The following is an 8,572-nucleotide window of genomic DNA, read 5'->3' on the forward strand; positions in this document are numbered from 1 at the left end:
AGTGGCCAGTCATTTTTGCTGCCGTTCCCCAGGGCTGTGGGTGCCTCTGGCATGGTGGGACCTGGCCCGTGGCAATGCCAGACTGCTCCTGGCTTAGTGGGAGGAGGAAGATGGGAACTGAGACACAATGGGGCAGGGAGGAGACAGGGCAGGCACCGACTGAGAGTGGGCTGAGCAACCTCAGGGCCCAGGTTTGTGGTGAGAACCCGGGCTGGGTTCCTATTGCCCTTTCTCAGGACTGGAGACACCAGCAACACCAGCTGCAGCTTGGCAATGTGACCAGCCAGCCTGGACCCTGCTCTCACACACACTCATTGCTCCTGGAGGGCACAGCCAGGTCCCTTTCTGGCCTCTTACCTGAACAGCTCACCCCAGCGTCCATGCTGTGAACACAGTTGTGCTCACCCCATCCGCTGTGTGTACATTGGACAGGGCAGGCTCGGAGCCACGACACTGAATATCAATCAACCAAATGGGGCCAGATCCTGGACCGAAATTTCCGTGCCGAAAAGCTTGAACAGAAGACCCACATCCCAGCTGCTTGCAAACCACTGCTGCATCTTTCAAGTTCCAGATGACACCACACACAGTGCCCCACTGTCCCTCGTGTTCCACCTCCACTCTCCCAGCGCAGCGGCTGCCGTCATCCACCAGCCTGAACTCTGCAGCCCCTGAAACGCCAACACGGGGCTGGTCAGGAGAGCACTGAGCTCCAGACTACAGCTCTGAGGTCCCCCTTGCCCAGGCAGAGGTAAAGGCACCTGAGGGACAGCCCTCCCCATCCTGGGCTGTCCCTGGGGCAGTCTGGGGGTCCCTTTTCTCCCCAGCTCTGCAAAGGGCTGAGGCTGCCCAGCAGCAGACCTGCTGTACCATTCACAGCCCCACAGCCTGCAGCACATCCCCACTAATTCAACCCCCCCTTTCCCATGTCCCCTCTCTCCTCCCCAGCACAGCAACCCCCGTATGGCCCCGTGCCCCAGCCCCACACCTCCCTCTCCCACCCACACAGGCACAGCATCCACTCCCTTGAGCACCTTCTGCCCCTCGTCCCAGCGGCACCCGTGAAGAAACCGAATTGCCAGAGGTATCCCGATGAGTACGCTGGTGCCCACTGGCCCTGGCTGTGGGACAAGGGAGCCAGCACTTACCCCTGCACAGCTGCAGCCCGAGGAGCAGCCACAGCACCCGAGGCCACAGGAGTCCCTGCGTGCCCATCCTGAGCCTCCTGCCCCGCGGGCACAGCCCTGCTGCTCCCCACTCCCCGGCACGGCTCCCGCACCCTCGTGGGGCTGCTGCTGATGGGAGGGTGAGATCTCTGAGAGATGCCAACGCAGCTGCAGGAGCCAATCCAAGCAGCAGCACCTTTTGAGATGAGATCAGGAGCTCTCTCCCCTCTGACACAGCTCAGCCCGCCAATGAGCTTCTCCAGTGCCCTTCATGCCCATATATGAGGGACACCACGGTCCCAATGCAGGTGCCACGGCTGCTGCCATGGGGCAGAGTTATGGGCTGAGGCAGGCGCAGAGGGGAAATGGGTCTCCAGGTCCTCAACTGGGAGCACTGGGAGCACTGAGCATCCCCAGGGCTACACTCATCAGAGAACCCACAAGGGCAGTGTCCAGCAGCCCCGAGCTGTGGGGCTGCACTGGCTCTGTGTCGGGGTGGAAAGGGAACAGCCCCTGCCCTGCTGCAGCCCCTGTGGGACAGCCCTGGGCTGGGGGCAGAGCTGCAGCCCCGGCCTGCAGGAACATCCCTCCTGGAGAGCCTCAGGACAGGGCCCCGGCAGGAGCCGCGCTGGGACACGTCCCCAGCCCGGCAGCAGGAGAGGCCCCAGCGTGTCCCCAACCGTCCCCGTGTGCCCCAGGGGCCGTTGTTCCCTGCAGGCAGATGCATCGGGAGCTGCAGCTGCAGCTGCACAAACCGCAGCCCCCGCGGCCTCGCAGCACTCGCTGTGCTTCCCCCACAGCGCCTGGCCAGGAAGCCTGAGGTTTCCTCCTGGCACCCAGCCCAGGCACAGCCCCGCGGGGCCCCGACACACCCCCAGCCCCACTGCTCCTGCCAGGGCTGCTCCTTCGGCCTCGCAGAGACGCCAATCGCAGCTCCTGGCCCCTGGGACGGCCTCGCTGCACATGGATGCTCCACACTCAGCCCCACGGCCATGGGGGGCACTGCAGGGATGTCACCTCACACCCACATACAGGCACCCCATGCGGGGACAGAGGGACCCTCAGTGAGCTCCCTGATGGCACCAAACTGGGAGCACTGGCTGACTCCCCAGAGTCTGTGCTGCCAGTCAGTGAGAGCTGGACAGGCTGAGAGTTGGGCAGAGAGGAACTTGCTGAGGGTCACCAGGAGTAAGGGCAGAGTCCCCAGCTCGAGAGACAGGGAAGGGCTGGAGAGAGGCAACACAGGGCTACTGAGATGCTGAGGGGATGGAACATGTGTGTGAGGAGGAAAGGCTGCGGGCCCTGGGGCTGTTTAGGAAAGAGGAGACTGCAGGGGGTTCTCATTAATACTGACAAATATGTCAGTGGTGGGTGTCAGGGGGCTGGGGCAGCACTTTTGTTCTGTTGTATCCAGTGACAGGACAAGGGCTGATGGAAAGAAGCTGCAACACAAAATGTCCCATTGAAACATGAGCAAAAGCTATTTCCCTGCTGAGGTGAGGGAGCCCTGGCCCGGGCTGCCCAGGGAGGCTGCGGAGGCTCCTTCTCGGCAGGTTTCCAAGCCCAGCTGGACACGCTCCTGTGTGACCTGATCTAGGTGGGACCCGCCTGAGATGGGGGTTGGGCTGGATGAGCTTTAGGGGTCGCTTCCAACTGCCACCGTTCTGTGACTCTTTTTAGTGACGGCCCTTCCAGCCGCCACCCTCGGGCGATTCTTACGCCTGTGCCCAGAGGTGATGATGCTGCGGGGCGGGAGCGGGAGCAGCGGCAGCCGCGGGACAGGCGCCGCTTCCCCGCGGCCGCCCCGCGGACTCCATTTCCCGTCAGCGCCCGCGCCTCGCTGTCGCGCAAAGCCGCCGGCGGCAGCCGCGGTGCCTGCCGGGAGTCGTAGTCCCAGCGTGCCCCGCGCGGAGCCCGCGCCGCCGCTCGCGCTGCCGGGGGTCTCTCAGCGCGGGGGCGGCGCCGGCGGCTGCTCCCGGGGGTCCCGGCGGAGGCGGCTCCGGCCGTGTCGGGCGAGGAGGAGGCGGCCGAGCTCCCCACGGCTGAGCGCCGGGCGGCGAGCGAGCGCAGGATGGGGGGCGCGTGGCCGGCGGTGAGCGCGGGCCGCGGGCGGGCCGGGGGGCGGCGGGAGGGCGGCGGGGAGGGGGCTCCGCGGCGGGCCGGGGGTGTCCGGTGAGGCGGGGCCGGGCGGAGGCGGCGGCGGGCCCGGGGCGGGCGGCGAGGCCCCGGGAGCCCGAGAGCCGCCCGCGGGCGCCGGTGGGGGGGAGGCGGCCGAACGCGGCTCCGCGGCGGCTCCTCGGGCCCCGGCGGCGGCGCGGAGCGGGGCGGGGGGAGGCGGGGCCGCGCCGTCCCTCCGTGCCGCGGGGGAAAGCGGGAGCGGGGCCCGGGCCCGGCGGGGGCTGCCGCCCGCGGCCCGCCCCGGCGCTGCCCCGCTCCGCTCTTCTGTTCGGGGTTTGACCCGCTCCCGCTTCCCCGCCGCCGCCTCCCGCTGCAGCCGGGCAGCCGCGGCGGAGCGGGACGAGCCCCGGGCAGCCGGGAACGACCGGGCTGGGCCCCGTTCTGCGGCGGGGAGTCCCGGGGGAGGCGGCCCCGGCGCTGGCAGCGGCCTGGGACACGCTTCGCTCACCGCAAACACTTTGTGTCCCGCTCTTCCCCCGCCCCGCGTTATTTCCTTCGTGCTGTTGTGTTTAAACGCTGCTTGATGCGGTCCCATGGCGGGGGAGGGGGAGGGAAGTTCAGCCCCAGAGAGGGGTGACAACAGCTCAAAGGGCTCCTGGAGCCCCCCTGGAATCGCATCGGTAGTGCCGGGTCCCTCTCTCCAGCAGCTGACTTGAGCATTGCTGCTGAAGCCACCTCTCTGGAGGGGACGGTGGCTGCAGCTCAGGAGGGAGCCACGGGGCTGTGGGGTGGCTCCTCTGGCCTGGGTTCTTTTTGGGGTGGAAGGTTGCCACTTTGGCTCAGTCTCTCTGCTGCTGCTTCTCCCTCGCGGGTGTGTGAGCACGTTTGGGAGAAGCAAACACAGAGCTGTGGTGAACAGTTGGTTGCCCCACATGTTCTCATCTGAGTCAGGTGTTTTAAAGTAGTATAAAGGGCTTTGAATTCCCAGCAGGAAGCCCTGTGAGGGCCATCAGTGGGAGGGGGCTCTTGGTCAGTGCTGTCTGCTCCTTGGGTTCATGTGGTGGGCACAGCTCTCAGCTCCTCTTCCCACTGGGTGTGGTTGAACGTGTCCTGCCCTCACCTCTGTGTGTCCCTCTGAACTCCCTCCATTGGGGTTTTATCTGTACTTGCAAGTCTAATCCTCCCTTGTGAATGCTTGTGGCAGGCAGGAAGGTGACAAAAGGAGTTGTGTTGGTGATTTGTTGGGTAGGTGCAAGGCTTTGGGCTCGCACTGGGTGTTGTCAGCACCCTCCTGCTCAGAGCCATCCCCTTCCCCTAAACCACACACCATCAGTCACAGAAACAGCCCCCAGCAGAGGCACTTCCCAAACCAGCCTCTTGCAAAAACCAAGGTGCTCACAGAAAGAGGAGAAGCCAGGAGGGTTTGGAAACATCTGGGGGTGAACTTTGTGAGTCCCTGTGCAGTGTTCCAGCTGGAGCTGTGAAAACCTTCTCCAAGCCCCATTCCAGTGGGGTGTCTGACTGTGCCCAGCCTCTTTCTCTTCATGAGCTGAGTTGAGAGCCTTGTCCTCTTTTAGGAGACAGCCAGATCCTGCAGGTTGCTGGTTGTTGACGTGCTCTGTGTTTGTGTTTCAGGGGCCCTGTGGGCGGTGGTGGAAGCGGCCAGCGCCGGCGCCTCGGTTCTCTGCCTGTGTGAGAAGGGAGATGCCAAGGTCACGGAAGAGACAGGCAAGATGTCCAAGAAGGAAAAAGAAATGAAAACAGGTGAGACCCATCCCCAAAGAGATTGTTTCCTTTTCATCCTTTATTGTGTTTCTGGCTCCCGTTGGGCAGCTGGTGTGAATGGGCAAGGGCACAGAGAGCAGGGCTGTGGCTGCTGTAAGAAATGCTTCATTCTTCCCAGAAAGCCCAATTTTAACCCAAATCCTGCTGCTGAAGCATCACTAATGAGCTTCAGCTTCCCAGCTGGATGCATTCAGTCATCCAGGGTGGGCAAGAAGGCCAAGGGCATCCTGGCCTGGATCAGGAACAATGTTGTCAGCAGGAGCAAGGAGCTGATCGTTGCCCTGGGCTTGGCTTTGGAGAGGCTGCACCTCCAATACTGTGCTCAGCTCAGGGTCTCTCTCTACAAGAAGGACATGGAGGTGCTGGAGAGGATCCAGAAGCAGCTACCAAGCTAGGAAAGGAATTGGAGCACGTCTCAGATGAGGAAGGGCTGGGGGGACTGGGGCTGTTTAGCCTGGAGAAAAGAAGGCTCAGGGGAGACCTTCTCACTCTCTACATCTACCTGAAAGGAAGCTGCAGCGAGGTGGGGGTCAGTCTATTCTCCCTGATAACAAGCAATAGAGGAAGAGGAAACAGCCTCAAGTTGTGCCAGGGGCGGTTCAGGCTGGATGTGAGGAGGAATTTCTTTGCTGATAGGGCTGGTAGGCCTTGGAACAGGTGCCCAGGGAGCTGCTGGAGTCACCGTCCCTGGAGGGGTTTCAGAGCCGGGTGGGTGTTGCATGGAGGGCAATGGGCTGGTGGGTGATGGGGCTGGGACAGAGGCTGCACTCCAGGAGCTGAAAGGTCTCTCCCAGCTGAAATGATGCTGTGACTGTGTGATGCCTGTGAAGTGATGTGGCTGTGTTGGGCTGTGTGGGGCTCTGCAGAGAAGGCCGTGTCCAGCCGTGACTGTGGCAGCTGGAGGCAGGGCCTGGCTGCCCCCCACAGAGTCACAGAATGATGGGGCTTGTCAGGAACCTTTAGAGATCCTTCAGCCCAACCCCCTGCTAAGGCAGGTTCTGCTTGGTCAGTGGCACAGGAATGTGTGCAGGTGGGTTTAGAAACCTGCTGAGAAGAAGCCTCCACACCCTCCCTGGGCAGCCTGGGCCAGGGCTCCCTCACATTAACAGGGAAATATGTTCCTTATGTTTAAATGGAAGCTCCTCCTAAAGCCCACAGGGGATACTTGCAGCAGCTTTTCACAGAAGCCTGTGTTTGCCCACGGGATAGAAAGCAGGGGAATCTGGGGCACTTGTGGCAGGTTCTGTCCCTTCCCTGTCCCTCTGGCCATGTGGCCTGTCCAGCCATGCCGGGGTTCCTCTCTGCCTGGTCACACTCTGTGTCCAGGCTTTGACGCTAAGCTGTTCCTGCTTTACTTCCTTGGCCTGTGGTTGTTGTTCTGTGGGGACAGGCTGAGCAGGTGTCACCTCCTTCACCCTGTGAGCTGGGGACAAGGAGGGCTGCGTGGGCAGTGCCCGTTGGCTCTGCAGGGCAAGGGCTCAGCAGCTGGAGGCAGGTAGCCACGGCTGCCCACTGCCTGTCCTCAACTTGCCATCTCCTCTGCCAGGAAAGTGCCGGGTCCTTGTTGCTGTTCCGAGGGTGGTGTTTCTCACAGAGCCTGCGGCAGCTGATCTTCAAGATCCTGCAGGAGATGTGCAGCCTACTGGCAGTACCTCCTAGGTAGGCACCGAGCCCTTTGGACTGGCTGTTTCTGCACTGCGTGTGTCTCCTCCTGGAGCTGCAAGGTGCTGCCGGAGCAGCCGGGGCTTCCTGCCCCCGTGGCTGCCGCAGCCGCTGCCCTGGTGCTCTGAGAGACGTGGGCTCCGGCGTCAGGTTTCCCTGCAGCGCTGCGGGTGCAGCTCAGCAGCTCCTGTCAGCCCGGCTGAGCCGGCCGGGCGCTGCCTGCCCCATGCTTCTGCTCTCCCGCAGGCTACCTGCTGCTCGGGGGCTTCATGGCCTTGGGGGTGTGCTCCAGGAACGGCCCAGTGGAGAACCAGCGCAGCATCTGTCGCCTCTGCTGGGGCCTGCAGCTCCTGCTCACGGCTCAGGCATCCAGCTCCATTCTGTGCTTGCACCAAGAACATCGAGCACGTGACCTCTTGGGCCCAGACCTCAGTCTCGCCACTGCTGGGGCTTTTGCTGTGTGTTTGTTTCCCTTCCAGGCTTCACTCTTCTTCTGTGTCTGCCTTTTCCTCACTGCCCTCTTTTCTGCCTGGTTCTGTGTTCTTCCATCCCCTCTGTGGGTTCAAGTCTGTTTCTGGTTTTAATAAAGATGTATTTTGTAGCTAATGAGACCGTCTGTAATTTAACGAGTATCAGAGAATCACGGCATGGTGGGGTTGGAAGGGACCTGTAGAGATCATCCAGCCCAACTCCCCTGCAGAAGCAGGTCCCACCTAGATCGGGTGACAGGGGAACAGTGTCCAGGTGGGTCTTGAAGAGCTCCAAGGAAGGAGCCTCCACACCCTCCCTGTGCAGCCTGGGCCAGGGCTCCCTCTCCAGCAGGTCACCCCCAGCCTGTCCTGGTGCAGGGGGTTGTTCCTCCCCAGCTGCTGGACTCTGCCCTTGTCCCTGTTGAACCTCAGGAGGTTCCTCTCTGCCCAACTCTCCAGCTGATTGAGATCCTGCTGCATGGCAGCACAGCCTCTGGGGAATCAGCCAGTGCTCCCAGTTTGGTGCCAGCAGGGAACTTGCTGAGGGTCCCTCTGTCCCCTCATCCAGGTGGTTGATGAAGCTGTTGAACAAGACTGGCCCCAGAACCCATCCCTGTGGAACTCCACTGGCCACAGGCCTCCAACTCGACTCTGTGCCATTGATCACCACGCTGGGGGATCACCACTCCTCCCCAAGCTCTTGTGACCAGCCTCAAGATTTTTGGGTATCTACTGGGCTTTTTCCAGCAGCTGGTGGCACTGGTGCAGTTCAAGGGTGACACGGACCAAGACCCTCTTGTCATCTGGGGTCTGGATCGTGTCAGGGATGATGCCACCAAAGAACTTACACACAAACACGCTCGCTCTGTGAAATGGGGGGAGCAGAGTGTGAGGAGAGCACAGCCTGGGCATGAGGAGCAGCCCCCTGCCAGCCTGGCACACAACCTGTTGATGAAGTTGCCCAAGTTATTGAGCAGCTGCAGGTTGTTGTTGAGCAGGAGGTGTTTCCAGAGCTTCCCCTGTATCTGGCAGGGCCAGGCCAGTCATCTCTGGGCTGGACGGGCTGCTGCCCAAGGCCTGGCCAGTGAGTGATGGAGGTAAGGCCTCTGTGATGAACGGACTGGAGAAGGGGAAGAAGTTGCTGCAGCAGAAGGGAGTGAGAAAGTGGGAACAATATGTCAGGGGTGCCTGTATATGGGTGTGAGGTGACATCCCTGCAGTGCCCCCCATGGCCGTGGGGCTGAGTGTGGAGCATCCATGTGCAGCGAGGCCGTCCCAGGGGCCAGGAGCTGCGATTGGCGTCTCTGCGAGGCCGAAGGAGCAGCCCCGGCAGGAGCAGTGGGGCTGGGGGTGTGTCGGGGCCCGTGGGGC

At 62.3% G+C, this 8,572-nt stretch overlaps 1 long non-coding RNA gene across 1 annotated transcript; it reads left to right on the forward strand.

Moving 5' to 3' along the window:
- Positions 1-2,983: 2,983 nt before the first annotated feature.
- LOC133629391 (uncharacterized) lies at positions 2,984-7,325 on the forward strand. Its single transcript, XR_009821013.1, has 4 exons — positions 2,984-3,258; positions 4,920-5,048; positions 6,616-6,728; positions 6,978-7,325. It is a non-coding gene; the product is annotated as an uncharacterized LOC133629391 (long non-coding RNA).
- The last annotated feature ends 1,247 nt before the right edge of the window (positions 7,326-8,572 follow it).

This window comes from Colius striatus, unplaced genomic scaffold, assembly GCF_028858725.1.
Source record: "Colius striatus isolate bColStr4 unplaced genomic scaffold, bColStr4.1.hap1 scaffold_40, whole genome shotgun sequence".
NCBI classification, from domain to species: Eukaryota; Metazoa; Chordata; class Aves; order Coliiformes; family Coliidae; genus Colius; species Colius striatus.